This window comes from Prionailurus bengalensis, chromosome A1 (assembly GCF_016509475.1).
Source record: "Prionailurus bengalensis isolate Pbe53 chromosome A1, Fcat_Pben_1.1_paternal_pri, whole genome shotgun sequence".
NCBI classification, from domain to species: Eukaryota; Metazoa; Chordata; class Mammalia; order Carnivora; family Felidae; genus Prionailurus; species Prionailurus bengalensis.
The window spans coordinates 37188515-37204340 of record NC_057343.1 but is presented as its reverse complement, the minus strand read 5'-3'; the positions used below and the strand labels follow the sequence as shown (position 1 = coordinate 37204340).

Here is a 15826-nt window from a genome sequence, read left to right as displayed (position 1 = left end):
CGTACTTCGGTCTGACCTTCAATAAAACAGATATAATAAAAGAAACTACGTTATAGTGCTGTGAAGATTAAATGAATAAAGATGTGTAAAGTACTTAGAAGTGTGCCCAGTACTGATGAAATGCTGCATATCACTATTACCTGGTGTGATACAAATAGTGGAAGTGAGGAGGTCCTATATCTGGAGTTAACTCTCTACATAATCTTAAAGAAGGTATTTACTTCTCTGGGTCTCCTAGTCTACATCTCCAAATGAGATCTGGGCTGTATAGTTTCTAAGGTCTTTCCTGGCCTAAGTTTTTGGAAATCAAATAATATTTTATAAAAATCATTTGACTATCACCTCAGTTTTTACTCTCCTAATCGCATTCTCATGAATACCTTAAAGGGCTGCGTGAAGAACCTTAAGTATTGTGGCTAGTTGGTTGAATGTGAGTTCTGAATGAGCCAACTTCTGAGATCTTTCCAGTTTCAAATTATATTTCTTTTGCTATAAACATAAAACAATAGGGAAATGGTGGGTTTGAGAAATTCCAATCCGTAAGAGATACTGTATCACACTTAATGGATCATCAGAGGAACCAAGGCAGAATAAGTTAGCACTGATGCAGGCCACATTGTGACTGACTCCTTCTTGTCAATCAATTTAACTTTTTAACCAGTATATTTATGACATGTCCTTTACAATATCCAAAATCAGAAGTTCCTTTGTAAGGCTAGCTCACTAACTTTAGTACTATCTGCTATATATAATAAATTTCAGCCTAACACCTGAGTTTATGCACTTACATTACTGTACCATATTAAAGTAAATTTGTATTAAGGAAAAAAAAAAGGAAGATCATTTAGCAGCAGTTTCAAATAAAAGGTGAGCTTTGTACAAAATAAGGTTTTCAATAGTAGCAATAATCAAAAGTACTTTTCTCTTTCAATATTACCTTCATCCAACAGTGTGGCCATGGCCAAAAGATGTCTATGGAAATTAACTTGAGGTATAATACAATTTGGAAAATAATTATTAGTCAGTTACCAACTTTTAAATGTGATTTTTTTAAATCTTCACTCGCTGAAGTCTATAACTGCTGTCATTTTGCCACAGATTGCACCACATTTAATCAGTTTTAAACTAAGACACAGATGGCCCTTGTTCCATAAAATCCCTGGTTTCTTTCTCCTTCACTGACCACATAGTCAATATGCACGAATCACAAAGCTGAGACTTAACATTTTCTTCAATTAGCCCAAAGCAGTAATAAATCAAAGATTGATTTCTGGAGAAGGCAGACCTCACAGATACAATGCTGTGAAGATCAGAAAGACATCTGTTTCATGAAAGAATGTTGCTAATGGTGATCAGTTACGCATTAATGCACAATTTCCACTCATCTTTCATGGGTCAAAATCTTAGGTTTACTCCTATTTTTTGTTACTGAAGTACAGGCTGCTTTAATTAGATGGATACGAAATAATCAAGATTTATTCAGATCAGATATAATCAATGCATACTTTTTCTACTTCAGCTTCCTCATAGATCTCAAGCAGTGGGCCAGCAAACAAGACCCAACTTCAGCACATGATGACCATACTACAAACATAGACAATGTTTTTCCTTTCTAGTAGGAAAGTATTTTTTTGAGAGACATACTGGCCTTATTTAGAATATATTTCAATTGGCTTTCTGGGAGATAGAAACTATGGCAGAGCTTAAAAAATTTGTGAAATTAAGGATTGTTACTGAGGTTTCCTTGAAGGAAAATAAAGACAAAAATGAGTGAAATTTGAAGCTGGGAGGGGAAAGAGTAGGAAAAGGGTAGGAGAAGAGTCAAAACAGCAAGAGATGGGGGGCGAAGAAAAGCAGAAAACACTCTCCTATGCATGATGGCACTAAACATGGCTGATAGTCCAAAACCAGGTAGGACATCATAACCTCTCCATGACACTCCAGTCAGATTCATAGAGTGGATGTTTACTATGTGTGTAAAGAAAACATTACAGGCATACTACCGGGTATGCATGAACGTATCATGGTTGAGAGGTACAGACATCTATCATGGATAAGCATAACAGAAATTTTCTTGAAGAAAGTACCATCTAGAGATCTGAAATATGAAAAGAAAATATCACATGGAGAAGAGATGAAGAGTGTTGAAGGCAAAGATAATGGTTTATGCAAAAGTTCAGGTGAACAAGAGAATATTCCATATTCAAGGACCTAAAATGACTTCTGATGTACTAGATTAGAGAATAAGAGATATAGTATGTTGAGAAATAAAACAGAGGGATATATGAATCAGACATTAAAAGGCCCTCCAGTTTATCCTAAAGAGTTTAGACTTGGTCCTGAGGAAAATAGAGTACATTAAACAAGTTTAAATAAGAGAGTAATAATACCACAGTATCAGACCCAGTAAAACAGATCCTTGTCCATGGCTTCCTCTGGCTGTGCCTCTACTCACACAGCAAGGAGTACAAAAGGCCAAGGACACGAACCCACCTGGCACCCATACCCATCCTTCTAGAGCGTGTTCTGTGTATACATTCACATAGAATTCCATGCCTAGATGATTCCAAGTTGCTTCTTTGGCCTGTGTGACCTGTGTCCCAAGTCTGACCCATAAGGGCAGATCACATCCATGGGCTTACCTCTACACCTGAGGAAAGGCCCCTGAGCAGCTGTTAAGGGGAGGCTGTGGACAGTGATCAAATACATAGGTTGGAATGTCTCTATATAAATGCATGTAATGCACTTAGATGTCTATGCCCTGGTAGTAATGGAGGAAGCATGAAGGTAGAGAAGGGGAAGGACTATTGACCTCCATTTGCACTCCTGTCTGAGCACCAGAGATTTTGGGACTGGGCTGGATGCTCATATTTGTGCTTTACAAGATCACTTTGTCTATTCTGCAGAGAATGGAATGGCTGCACAAAGAAATGGTAAAAGCATAGTATTTAATGATCTGTTGAATATTCCTGGAAAGAGTTGATACAGTATAGCCCAGGTAGTAATAGTAGAAATGGAGATAATTTGGCAGAACTTGGTGTTTGATTGCTGTGAGGGCTGAGTTGAGAAAGAAGTCAAAGCTAGTACCCAGATTTTCCGTTTTCACAACTGGGTTGACAGTAGTAGCTTTAACTTAAAAAAACCAGAGGAAGAACGATTTATACACAGATGATGTTGACTTCAGTTTGGGGCATAATGAATTTAAAGTGTGGGGATCAAGATGGAGAAACCCAATAAGGCACTGGATTTTGTGATCTAAAGGGCCATCTGCTAGAGAAATACATGTGGGACTTATTAGCAAATGATAATAACTGAAACCCTTGGAGTAGATGAAATAATCTGAAAAGTGGTAGAGGAGAAGAGAGTGTGGACAGATCACTGAGTAAAACCAACATTTCAGGGATAAGAAGAGAATTCCACTATAAAATGTGTCCACAGACATAGTTAGTGTGTTGCAAAGAAAGTTAATGAAAGAGAGTAAATAAAATGAATAACATAAATTAATTCATAAAATGAATCCATAAACTTAAATTCAGATTATGCTTGAATAGCTAACACCACCTACTAATCCTGAGAGTGTTGCCTGCAGAGATTTTCAGCAATTTTTAAAAAGTATTTAATGCATGAAATACATGAGCCAGTTTAAGTGACCCACTTCCCACCAACGATATTCTTTAAATGGTTGTTTTAAAAATCATAAAAATGTACCATATTTAGTAATTATAATTGAAACTATTGATTATACTGTTATGTACTATTTACATTTAATTGTACTAAATCAATTTATTTACTCTTCATTGACTACTATATGCCAGACACCATACTAAGAACATTTCACTCATAATCTCTTTGAATCCCCATGTAAAATGAATAAAGCAGCTACTATTATCCCCTTTTAACAAATAAACAAACTAGATTTTAGGGAAATTAAATAACTTTGTCATGAGCACAGACTTCATAAGTGACAGAGCTGGATTTTGAACTTAGTCTGATTTGTATCAAATGTCTTAACATTATAAATTTATGTTGGTATCAGGAAAGAAAAGATAAAGATACTCTTAGCAGTTCATTGAAATTTAAGTCGCCTTTCTTGACTCACTATAATTTATAATAATAATTAATAATAAATAATAATAAGTAATAAATAATTTTAGGAAATCCGCACTTTCCTATGTGCTCCCCATTGGGAAAAAAAACTGAATAAACTTTGAATTAGCTATTTGTTTTTGCTACATAATAAGTGACTAGACTGTAATCATTTTTTTTGTAATTTTTTTTCACATTTATTTATTTTTGAGAGAGAGAGAGACAGAGACAGAGCGTGAGCGGGGGAGAGGCAGAGAGAGAAGGAGACACAGAATCTGAAGCAGGCTCCAGGCTCTGGGCAAGCTGTCAGCACAGAACCCTACGTAGGGCTTGAACCCACGAACCGCAAGATCACGACCTGAGCCAAAGTCAGATGCTCAACCAACTGAGCCACCCAGGTGCCCCAAGAATATAACCAGTTTTAACTGAAGCATTTAAATATTAACTTAACTTGGTATAATATCCAAACAATTCTTGGCACTTGTACTATTCAAGTAATATAGAAAAAAATCGCATTAACCAAAAAGAATTGAGAAAAACACAATTTGAAAATGTGAAAATTCCTAACTAGAGAATATTTAAAACTCAGTTTATTAATTAAATCATATCTAACACAAAATTATGACTAATTCTAAAGAAAATCATAGGGAGATAAGTTCTAGGTAATGTAACACAAAGTAAAATAAATATGTAAATCAAAAGAATTTCAACTGACCCATTGATTCTTACCATGCAAAGTGATACTGCTAAGGACTGGAAACATATTATCATGGTTAAACAATCCTAGATTTTTATGTGCACTAAAAATTTGTTTAACACAACATGTTTTTTTTGAGTATAAAAGTAAATTTTAGCACCATTCCTACTCAAATCATTATAAATTCCTAATTCTTTAGGAAAAACTAATGAGATATGACATTATTCTTTAGGAAAAACTAATGAGATATGACATTATTCTTAATTACTATAATAACCCATAAGCACCACCATATGCTATATTATATATAAAGGTGAAATATCCAAATAGGTTTTATTTACTCATGTAATGAGGTACGTAATGTCATAAAATTGGGTCTATAACATTGAGGACTATAAGGCAGACGGACAATAGCAATAAATAAACACTTACCTTCCAGGAGTAGATCAACAGAAAGTCGGGCAAGAAAATAAGATATGTAGTGAGGAGAAAGGGAAATATTTACTTATAGAAAATCAATTCAATAAATATGTTCTGTCTACTCATAAATACACATAAAACAAAATATCCATTATTTTTTTAAGACTGACATATATGCACATATATCAGAGAGAGGAAGAAAGAGATAGAAAAAAAAAGGAGAGACATTCTAGTGAGGCAGACAAACAGGTAAATCTATCATTTAAGTATTGATTTTAATAAACATTTCAAGTTTTCTCTGACTATGGTCTCTTTTTGCATAGCCATTATCATCAATAATGAAATTTATTGAATCAGAGCTTCCCAAAACATGAATACTCTCTTCAAGTACATTAGGTCTTAGTGCATCAATTTTTGCACTGTGAGGGTTTCCAATTTGTGAATTACTCTTTTAATATATTGAGCTTCTCTCTGTACTTCCTGATCTATCATGTCTTTAGTGACTTAATTCCTTTTATATACTCTAATATTTTAAGATTCACTAAAATGTGGTAAGGGGAGAAAAGAGTGGTAGGCTTAGTATTACCAAGTTCTCAACAAAGAAAAGCAATATGCTGTCCCTGGTTTCGGATGTCATAGTCTTACACTAACCCTGTTAATCTAACCTATCCACACATTCAGCTTTTAGTAGGTTAATTGCTAACCTACCCTTCAGAAATTTCCCTTCAGTTAATCATTCATTCAAAAATATTTGAGATCACCTCCGTTTTATGAGATCTACCTTCTATAAAACCTAGTTCTTCCCTAATAATGGAGAAAGGAAAACAGCTTGAAAATATATATATACACATATACATATTTTTTTTAACATTCACTACACTACTGTGGAAAAAGCAGAAAAAAAAGTGATTGGCAACTATTCAGAGATATTCAAGAAAATCATTTCTGAGTTCTCCACTGATATTCTAATTTCTTTAAATGGTTCTTTTTTTTAAATTTTTTTTTTCAACGTTTTATTTATTTTGGGGACAGAGAGAGACAGAGCATGAACGGGGGAGGGGCAGAGAGAGAGGGAGACACAGAATCGGAAACAGGCTCCAGGCTCTGAGCCATCAGCCCAGAGCCCGACGCGGGGCTCGAACTCACGGACCGCGAGATCGTGACCTGGCTGAAGTCGGACGCTTAACCGACTGCGCCACCCAGGCGCCCCTCTTTAAATGGTTCTTAATCCACCAAATACTACCATGGTAGGTACACTACTTCAAAGGCATCATTTCATATAACAAATTTACATAGATTTTGAAATGTTATAATTCATACAACATTGATTTAAAGGCATGTGGATCTGTTTTATACTTTTTGAACAATTCAATTATTATCTACTGCTTTGGCAAAATAAAGAGTTTAATTGTACAGGGTATATTCCCATTACTTTACTGCTTAAATAGAAAAATATATACTGAACTTAAGGCCGGGGGGGGGGGGAACAGTTATTTTCCAGATATAATCGTAGCTGTAAAAAAAATTGGTTTTTGTTTTATCTAGCAAAGATATCACACTGATATACCACATTACTCTCAGGTATCTAAAGAACAGAAGGGCCAAAAAATTCATAAAAATCACTGTTCTAATATATGAAATGTAATCCTTGCAGGACTGATATTTAGAGATGAATAAAAGAAGAATGTCATTTTCTAAAATGTCAATTGTGCAGTTTGTGCTGGCCTGAAGCATCTCAAAATTGCAAAATACCCCCTCTACCAGACAATATGGGAAGCTTCACCTTCCTAGCAGAATGGAAGGAATGGATTTCTGAAAACTAATCATTTTCGTAACATTTCTCCATACTGTTGAGTGAATTTTCTGTATACACATTTTCCTTTTAAAGTCATTTATCATGTAATATATCAAGTTCAATATTTTAAACTCTTTTTATAGCTTTTAAAGTTTTATTTATCTCTGATATGAGAATGTATAAAGAACTGAATGAGTAAATTTTTTATAGTATTTAAATCTGGAAATGTATGTCAGAATATTTTCATAGGGAATTTTCCAGCTTCTAAACTCGTTATATATGTCTAACATTTTAGGGGGAAAAAAAACAACATAGGAAGAATTCCCCTGAAAGCTCTTTGATGCAAATGTGTGCATCATGTAAAATGATCTTCAGTTCACACTACCCCTCCTTTTTCAAGTTCTCTAACTTTTCACTAAAACAGAAATTTGAACACAAGAAAATGTACATTACTAATGGCACAGAAAAATACAGGTAGCAGTTTACCATATACCAGAACCTGGGAAGAGTTCACACAAAATACACTATCAGTGGGCTGGATTAAAAAATCCAATTGGTGTCATATTACTATTCATACCCTGCCTCTTGTTCTAAATGTCTTATGTAGCTGATTACTGTCCCCTTAAATATCTAGCTATGTTGTTTATTTGCATGCAAGTTCTCTCCATGCTTCCTACCTATTCCAACTTGAAAAAAAGAGTATCTGTAGCTTTCCAGTAAATGTTGTTTACTGTTTTGTAAGTGAAGCTCAGTATAAGTGTTAGTTCTTGGACAAAAAAAAAAAAAGTAATAGTTTGGTTTCCAATCTAAAATGTTGTTTAATTTTGTGCTGTAAAATTATGGCTTAAACTCCTATATCTGCTAAATTAAATTTTGAAAATTAAACTCCCATTTCATTTATAGATCAATTAGAATTATCTTTTACTGAGTAATTAATTGCGGTTCTGTGCCTATGGTACACAAGATGTTGCCTCAAGCTTTCGCTAAATGTTCTCCTCAAAAAAAAAAATCTATTAGTAATTTAATCATCTTGGCCAGCAAACAATTAAATTTCAATCATTCTACAGTTGTTTTAAGGATAGTTTCCCTTTTTCCATAAAGTATATGTGGACTACATAGACCGAAGAATATTTTTTAAGTTTGCAAAATATTCTTCTTAAAAGTATAGAAGAAAATAGGAGAAATGAAAGAAATATTCTTCAAAGGTTCCATCTTGATCTTTGTAGCAAGAAAATAACTCAGCATTTCACAAAGGATGAACTAAATTGGTATCTGCCATTTTAATACACTTCTGTATTAGCCTGACCCTATCTGTACACATTGATTGGACCATTTTGCTGTGTGTTCTTTACAAATGGCTCACAATAAATGACCCTGCTGTGCAACAGTCATTACAAGACAATTTAACTAGTGCTTACAGCTCTTCAGTTGTTGAAAGAGGGAGATTATCCAGAACTAATAAGGTGGCAATGACATTCAGTAGATCAAGATAAAAAGCAAAGTGAAAAAGAGAGAGAGAGAAAAGAAAAAGGAAGAAATGCAAAAGAACTGGCAAATTGTCTTCCTGTTCCGTGAGTTAAGATTGATTTAGGACCACAAAATAATTTCTCAGGTCATTGGTGTGGACGATGCTACCATTGAATACAAATGCATTTCGTTGTATCCATATCTGAGATTTACATCACAACTAGTCAGGCAACCAAGAAGATAAACCATGTTAGTAGTAGTAATGAATAACTAAAAGCAAAAAAAAAAAAAAAAAGAGAGAGAGTATGTGTATTTTTATTCATGATTACAAACAAACCAGAATAGGGGTCCTTATATTGAATGAATAGCTAGAAAACCAGAAGTTCTGAAAATTGTAATGTGTGCTTTATGGCAAAAATGCTGGGCCTAACTAAATAATCCAAGATTCAATGCCTCTAGTCATTATAACATCGTCAGTAATAATATTATTACAGAGCTATGGTGTAATGGGTGTTACAAGCATTGACTTGTCCCACTGTTATTTCTACAAAAAGAGTCAGAATGACTCAGAACAGTTGAGAAGTACAAATGTCACTGGGCCAAAATCAATAATGTAAATTGAACTTTATATTAAGTTTGGGTTTTCAGAGAGGAGAACTTTCTGGTTACAAGAAAAAAAGTCTTTTTGTTTTGTTTTGTTCTACTTGTCATTATAATAAAAAGAGACTATGTGCTTCTCTGAGTAATAGACTTGCATAATCAATATACGTTTCAAAATATCCAAATATCGAAGAATTTTATTTAGGGTTCATTTGAGTTCATGGGGAGAACTGGACTCAATAAATATTAGAAGTAGGGGCAGAAATTGCATGGAGAGAACATTCTAAATATGCCTTTTTTTTCTTGCAAGCTGGTGAATGTGTGTAAGTGGGTTTATAATGGATAGAATGGACTCAAAATAAAAAAGAGCTAGGAAATAGTCCTCAAATGGCATAGCTCATGTCATGGAAGTGATAGTTTTACATGTCGATTATACCATGGTGTTTAATGCAATATGGCCATATCTACTTATGAGAATCATATACCACCAAACTACTACATAACGTGAAGTCCTTCCTCTGTCCTCAGAGTCACTGACTTCTGTCACAAACCCTGTTGCCATTTTCATACTGAATTATTTAGTTCACAGTTTCTAAATAAGATTTTCTGGTCCCTCCACATCTGGGAAACTTCCAATGCATGAAAACCAGAGGCTCACTATGGCATTGAATCTCAAGGGGGTGGGATACATGCCCATTTTGGGGAGATGTCAAAGCTTCTGATAGCTGATTAATTAGAAAAGATTCTATAAGTGACTGTAATGTGCACCTCCATGTGAGTAGACACCTCATGCTTGAAAATGATGGGTGTGAGATACCCTGAAGTTGTTGCTACAGAGCTCTTTAAAAACAGAGACACAGGTGCATGTCTTCTCCATCTGAAGACAGAAACCTGCTAATCATCTTTGATAACTTCCCTTTCTTTCACATGCCATATTTAGTTTATCAAGTATTGCTAGCTCTACTTCTAAAACAAATTTGGAATCTACCCACTTTTCTCCTAACACAGTAAGACAAGCCCTTGGCCCAGCATCTTTCACCTGAACCACTGTAATACATACCCTCCTAATCATTCTCCTCATTTCCACTGTTGCTCTTTTCTAGGTCATTTCCCATATGGCACCAGGGTAATCAATTTAAAACACTGACAAACTCATACCACCCTACAGAGAACCTTTAGTGACTTCACAAAACACCAGGGTAGGAGTTGGGGGCGGCAGGGAGAAAAAAATCCATTACCTTTAATACAGCCCTCAAGTCTCTATGCTAATTGCCCCTTTCCAGCCTTCTTTCAGTTTTTCACAATCTCACAGGCTCTTTCCTTGCTCTTCTGCATGAAACTCTCTTCCTTGATGTTTTTGCTTGCTAATATCATTCTTCCTTTAGATCTTATCTTAAAATAATCAAATCCCTAAGATGACTCCCAATATAAATTAGGAACTTTAATTGTTTTTTCTTTGTGTGTGTGTGTGTGTGTGTGGGTGGGTGGGTGACTGGGTGGCTGGGTGGAAATACAGATTTTTATTTCATAGTACTAATCAATTATTTTATATATACTTCCTATAGGGATTATTTATTGCTTTCATTTCCCTTTAGTAAATTCCCAGGAGCAGGGACAGTTTGTTGGTTCACCATTCTGTACTCAAAATGTAGTATAATGCCAAGTATATAATAGGTACTCAATAAATTGGTGAAATAATGAATGAATGCATGATGGTGTTTTTTAAGGTGTCAACATGGGTAATCTATAATCTCTATAAATTACAAAAAAAAAACCCACAAATCAATGGCTACTGTGAAGTTATTTTGCAGACGTAATTAAGGCCTAATCAATTGACTTTAAGTAAGAGAGCTTATCCTGGACAATCAGTTGAAAGCCCTAAAATTCAGGGCTGGGATTGTTCAAAGGGAAAAGAAATTCCCCATACTGGTCCTACTTCTGTGGTTTAATTCTGACAGATAGAGAAGGAATGAATGACTGGATACTATCTGTGCTAATTTACCACATGTGTAACCTTCGGGGAAAGTCATTTATTTATTCTATGTAAACTGTTGAAATGCAAATAGTGCCCAACTCTGAGAGTTGCTGATAGGATTACAAATATTAACAGTTACAAAATGTTTGGCACATTGTTTAGTATATAGTTTAATAAATATTGCTATTATCAGTATGGCAAAAAAATGTGCCTTGATTAAAACAGATTCACTGTTTTCTTAAAAAAATATATGCTCTATCTTTAAAAAACATTTTCTAGTTGGCTCTAATTTTCCAACTTAATGAAAACAAAGTAACACAATAATTAAATAAAGAAAATTACAAATTACTGACACAGAAAGAGTAAATATTAAGAAATTAAGGCAAAGTATCTTCTCTTTGGTTCTCTTATCTGTATATATTTCTTGAGTCAGTAATTTTCTTTATGTAAACACCATGGTTACAGAGAAGGATGGCAGTAGACTAAGAGGACTTGCCTTGTCCTATGAATATAACTAGATAACAATCAAATCATCCTAAATTCCTCAGAAATTGACCTGAAGATTGACAGAACAAACACCACAACTAAAGTGAGAGAGGAGACCACATCAAAGAAGGTAGGAAGAGCAGAGATGTGGGAGTAATGGATCATGGGTGCTACGGAGAGGAGGGAGCTGTGGTCATGGAAAAGGGCAAGAGAGAGGAGCACAGAGGGGAATGTACAAGGAGAACACTTTTCCGAACAACTGGCTTGGAAAACAAAATTGGCTGAATTTCACAAGTTCTTACAACCATTGGGCTTAAAGCCTGGCATCTTCAAGGTCAGCAGGCTTGGCTGGGATAGAGCCCAGAGGGCATGTCACTGCTCTTGGAGACAAGATAGGCATACAACCCAGGGTCACACAGTATGGAAACAGTGTTTTGAAGAGTGTCTGGGGCACACAGCAGGGAGACTATTTGCTGTTTTTGGAGCACAACCCTGAGAGGTAGCATTCACAGAGACACCTCTCCAGGAAAAAAAGAGCTGGCCAGCGTCATTTTCTTTCCTTACTCCTCAGCATAAACTCAGCCACCTGTAAGAAGCAGTGCAATGCCAAGACTGGCTGCATAACTTACCTACACCAAGCACCATCCACCTGCACTCCAGTGGAACTGATCTTCTCAGTCATGCCTGCTTCGGTCCCAGTGTGGCAGGCTGCTCCTCCAGAAGACCAGCACAAAACCCTGTCCATACCACATCTCCTGACCAGAGTTCTGCAGGGCCTCAGTTCCAATGGAGGTAGTGACAGGTTCACAAGCAGTTCAGTTCTCAGTTCACAAGCAGACCAGAGTACATCTGGTTAAAACTTGCCGCACTCTGGCTAGGGGCAAAACACTGCCCACAGCAGGCAAGGAGAATCTCTGCAGATGACTGGCCTAAAGGATAAAGCAGCCAGAACACAATAGCAGGGCAACACAGCACATACCAGAGACACTACCTGAAGTGCCAGGCCCTGAGCACTACATGACCTCTTCTTCATAAGGCTAATACTTACAGAAGCAGGAGATATAACTGGCTTTTCTAACACAGAGAAGAAGGCAAAGACTTAGAGAAATGTGAAGAACAGAGGAATTTATTCCAAATGAAATAAAAAGGCCATGGGCAGAGATCTAAGCAAAAGAGATATAAGTAACATGCCTGATGGAGCATTTAAAGCAATGGTCATAAATATACTCAAGAAGAAATAGATAATTTGAATAGACCTATATCGAGTAAAGAAATCAAATTAGCAATCAAAAATCTCCCAGAAAACAAGAGTCTAGAACCGGATGGCTTTCCAAGGGAATTCTACCAAATATTTAAAGAAGAGTTAGCTTGTATTCTTTGGAAACTGTTCTAAAAAATAGACATGGAAGGAAAACTGCCAAACTCATTCTATGAAGCCAGCATTACCTTGATTCCAAAACCAAAGACCCCACTGAAAAGGAGAACTACAGATCAATTTCTCTAGTGAAAATGGATGCAAAAATCCTCAACAAGATACTAGCCAACTGGATCCAACAATACATTTAAAGAATTATTCACCACAACCAAGTGGGATTTATACCTGGGATGTAGGGCTGGTTCAATATCTGCAAAACAATCAATGTCATACATCACATCAAAAAAAGAAAGGACAAGAACCACATGATCCTCTCAATAGATGCAGAGAAAGCATGTGACAAAATACAGCATCCTTTCTTGATAAAAACCCTTAAGAAAGTAGGGACAGAAGGATCATACCTCAAGATCATAAAAGCCATATATGATGAAAGACCAATCGCTAATATCATCCTCAATGGGGAAAAACTGAGAACTCTCCCCTTAAAATCAGGAACATGACAGGGATGTCCACTCTCACCACTGCTATTCAACATAGTGTTGGAAGTCTTAGCCTCAGCAATCACACAAAACAAAGGAATAAAAGGCATCCAAATCAGCCAGAAGGAAGTGAAAGTTTCACTCTTCGCAGACAACATGATACTCTATATGGAAAACCCAAAATAATCCACCATAAAACTGGTAGAACTGATCCATGAATTCAGCAAAGTCTCAGGATACAAAATCAATGCACAGAAATCAGTTGCATTTCTATACACCAATAATGAAGCAACAGTAAGAGAAGTCAAGGACTTGATCCCATTTATAATTGCACCAAAATCCATAAGATAACTAGGAATAAACCTAACCAAAGAGATGAAAAATATATACACTGAAAACTATATAAAGCTTATGAAAGAAATTGAAACAGACACAAAAAAATGAAAAAAAAATTTTTTTTTCAATGCATTGTTCAGTGCAATGTTCATGCATTGGAAGAACAAATATTGTTAAAATGTCAATACTACCAAAAATAATCTATATATTTAATGCAATCCCTATCAAAATAACACCAGAATCTTCACAGAGCTAGAAGAAATAATCCTAAAATTTGTATGGAACCACAAAAAGCCTTGAACAGGCAAAGTAATCCTGAAAAAGAAAACCAAAACTGGAGGCATCACAATTCTGGACTTCAAGATGTATTACAAAGCTGTAATCAAGACAATATGGTAGTGGCACAAAAACAGACACTCAGATCAATGGAACAGAATAGACAACTGAGAAATGGACCAACAAATGCATGGCCAACTAATCCTTGACAAAACAGGAAAGAATATCCAATGGAATAAAGACAGTCTCTTCAGCAAATGGTGTTGGGAATACTGGACCACTTTCTTACACCACACTCAAAAATAAACGCAAAATGGATGAAAGGCCTAAAGATGAGGCAGGAAGCCATCAAAATACTAGAGGAGAAAGCAGGCAAAAACCTCTTTGACGTCGGCTGCAGCAACTTCTTACTCAACATGTCTCCGGAGGCAAGGGAAACAAAAGCAAAATGAACTATTGGGACCTCACCAAAATAAAAAGCTTCTGCATGGTGAAGGAAACAATCAGCAAAATGAAAAGGCAGCCTACAGAATGGGAGAAGATATTTGCAAAGGACAGATCAGAAAAGGGTTAGTATCCAAAATCTATAAAGAACTTATCAAATTCAAGACCCAAAAACTTCACAAACTTCACAAACCCAAAGACTTCACAAACAGTGAAGAAATGGGCAAAAGACATGAAAAGACACTTCTCCAAAGATGACATCCAGATGGTCAACTGACACATGAAAAAATGCTCAACATCACTCATCATTGGGAAATACAGATCAAAATCGCAATAAGATACCACCTTATACCAGTCAGAATGCCCAAAATTAACAACTCAGGCAACAAGAGATGTTGGCAAGGATGTGGAGAAAGAGGATTTCTTTTGCACTGCTGGTGGGAGTACAAAGTGGTGCAGCCACTCTGGAAAACAGTATGGAGGTTCATCAAAAAGTTAAAAATAGAACTACCCCATGACCCAGCAATTGCACTACTAGGTATTTATCCAAGGGATACAGGTGTGCTGCTCTGAAGGGGCACATGCACCCTAATGTTTAAAGCAGCACTTTTGGGGCGCCTGGGTGGCGCAGTCGGTTAAGCGTCCGACTTCAGCCAGGTCACGATCTTGCAGTCCGTGAGTTCGAGCCCCGCGTCAGGCTCTGGGCTGATGGCTCAGAGCCTGGAGCCTGTTTCCGAATCTGTGTCTCCCTCTCTCTCTGCCCCTCGCCCGTTCATGCTCTGTATCTCTCTGTCCCAAAAATGAATAAACGTGTAAAAAAAAAAAAATTAAAAAAAAAAAGCAGCACTTTTGACAATAGCCAAAGTACGGAAAGAGCCCATATATCCATCAACAGATGAATAGATAAAGAAGTGGTATATATATACAATGGAGTATTACTCGGCAATCAAAAAGAACAAAATCTCGCCATTTGCAACTACGTGGATGAAACTTGAAGGTATTATACTAAGAAAAATTAGTCAGAGAAAGAGAAATATCATATGGCTTCAATCGTATGTGGAATTTAATATACAAAACAGATGAACATAAGAGAAGGGAAGCAAAAATAATATAAAAACAGGGAGAAGGACAAAACATAAGAGACTCAAATACAGAGAACAACCTGAGCATTGCTGGAGATGTTGCAGGTGAGGGGATGGGTTATATGGATAAGGGGCGTTAAGGATGATACTTGTTGGGATGATCACTGGGTGTTATACACAGGGGATGAATCACTGGAATCTACTCCTGAAATTATAGCACTATATGCTAACTTGGACGGTAATTAAAAAATTATATATATATATATATAATATATATGTATATATATATAATATATATATGTATATAT

The 15826-nt window shown here is 36.0% G+C and overlaps 1 pseudogene; it reads left to right on the top strand.

Moving 5' to 3' along the window:
- LOC122478035 overlaps nucleotides 1-12383 on the top strand; it is an 80886-nt pseudogene extending 68503 nt beyond the window's left edge.
- Nucleotides 12384-15826: the final 3443 nt, after the last annotated feature.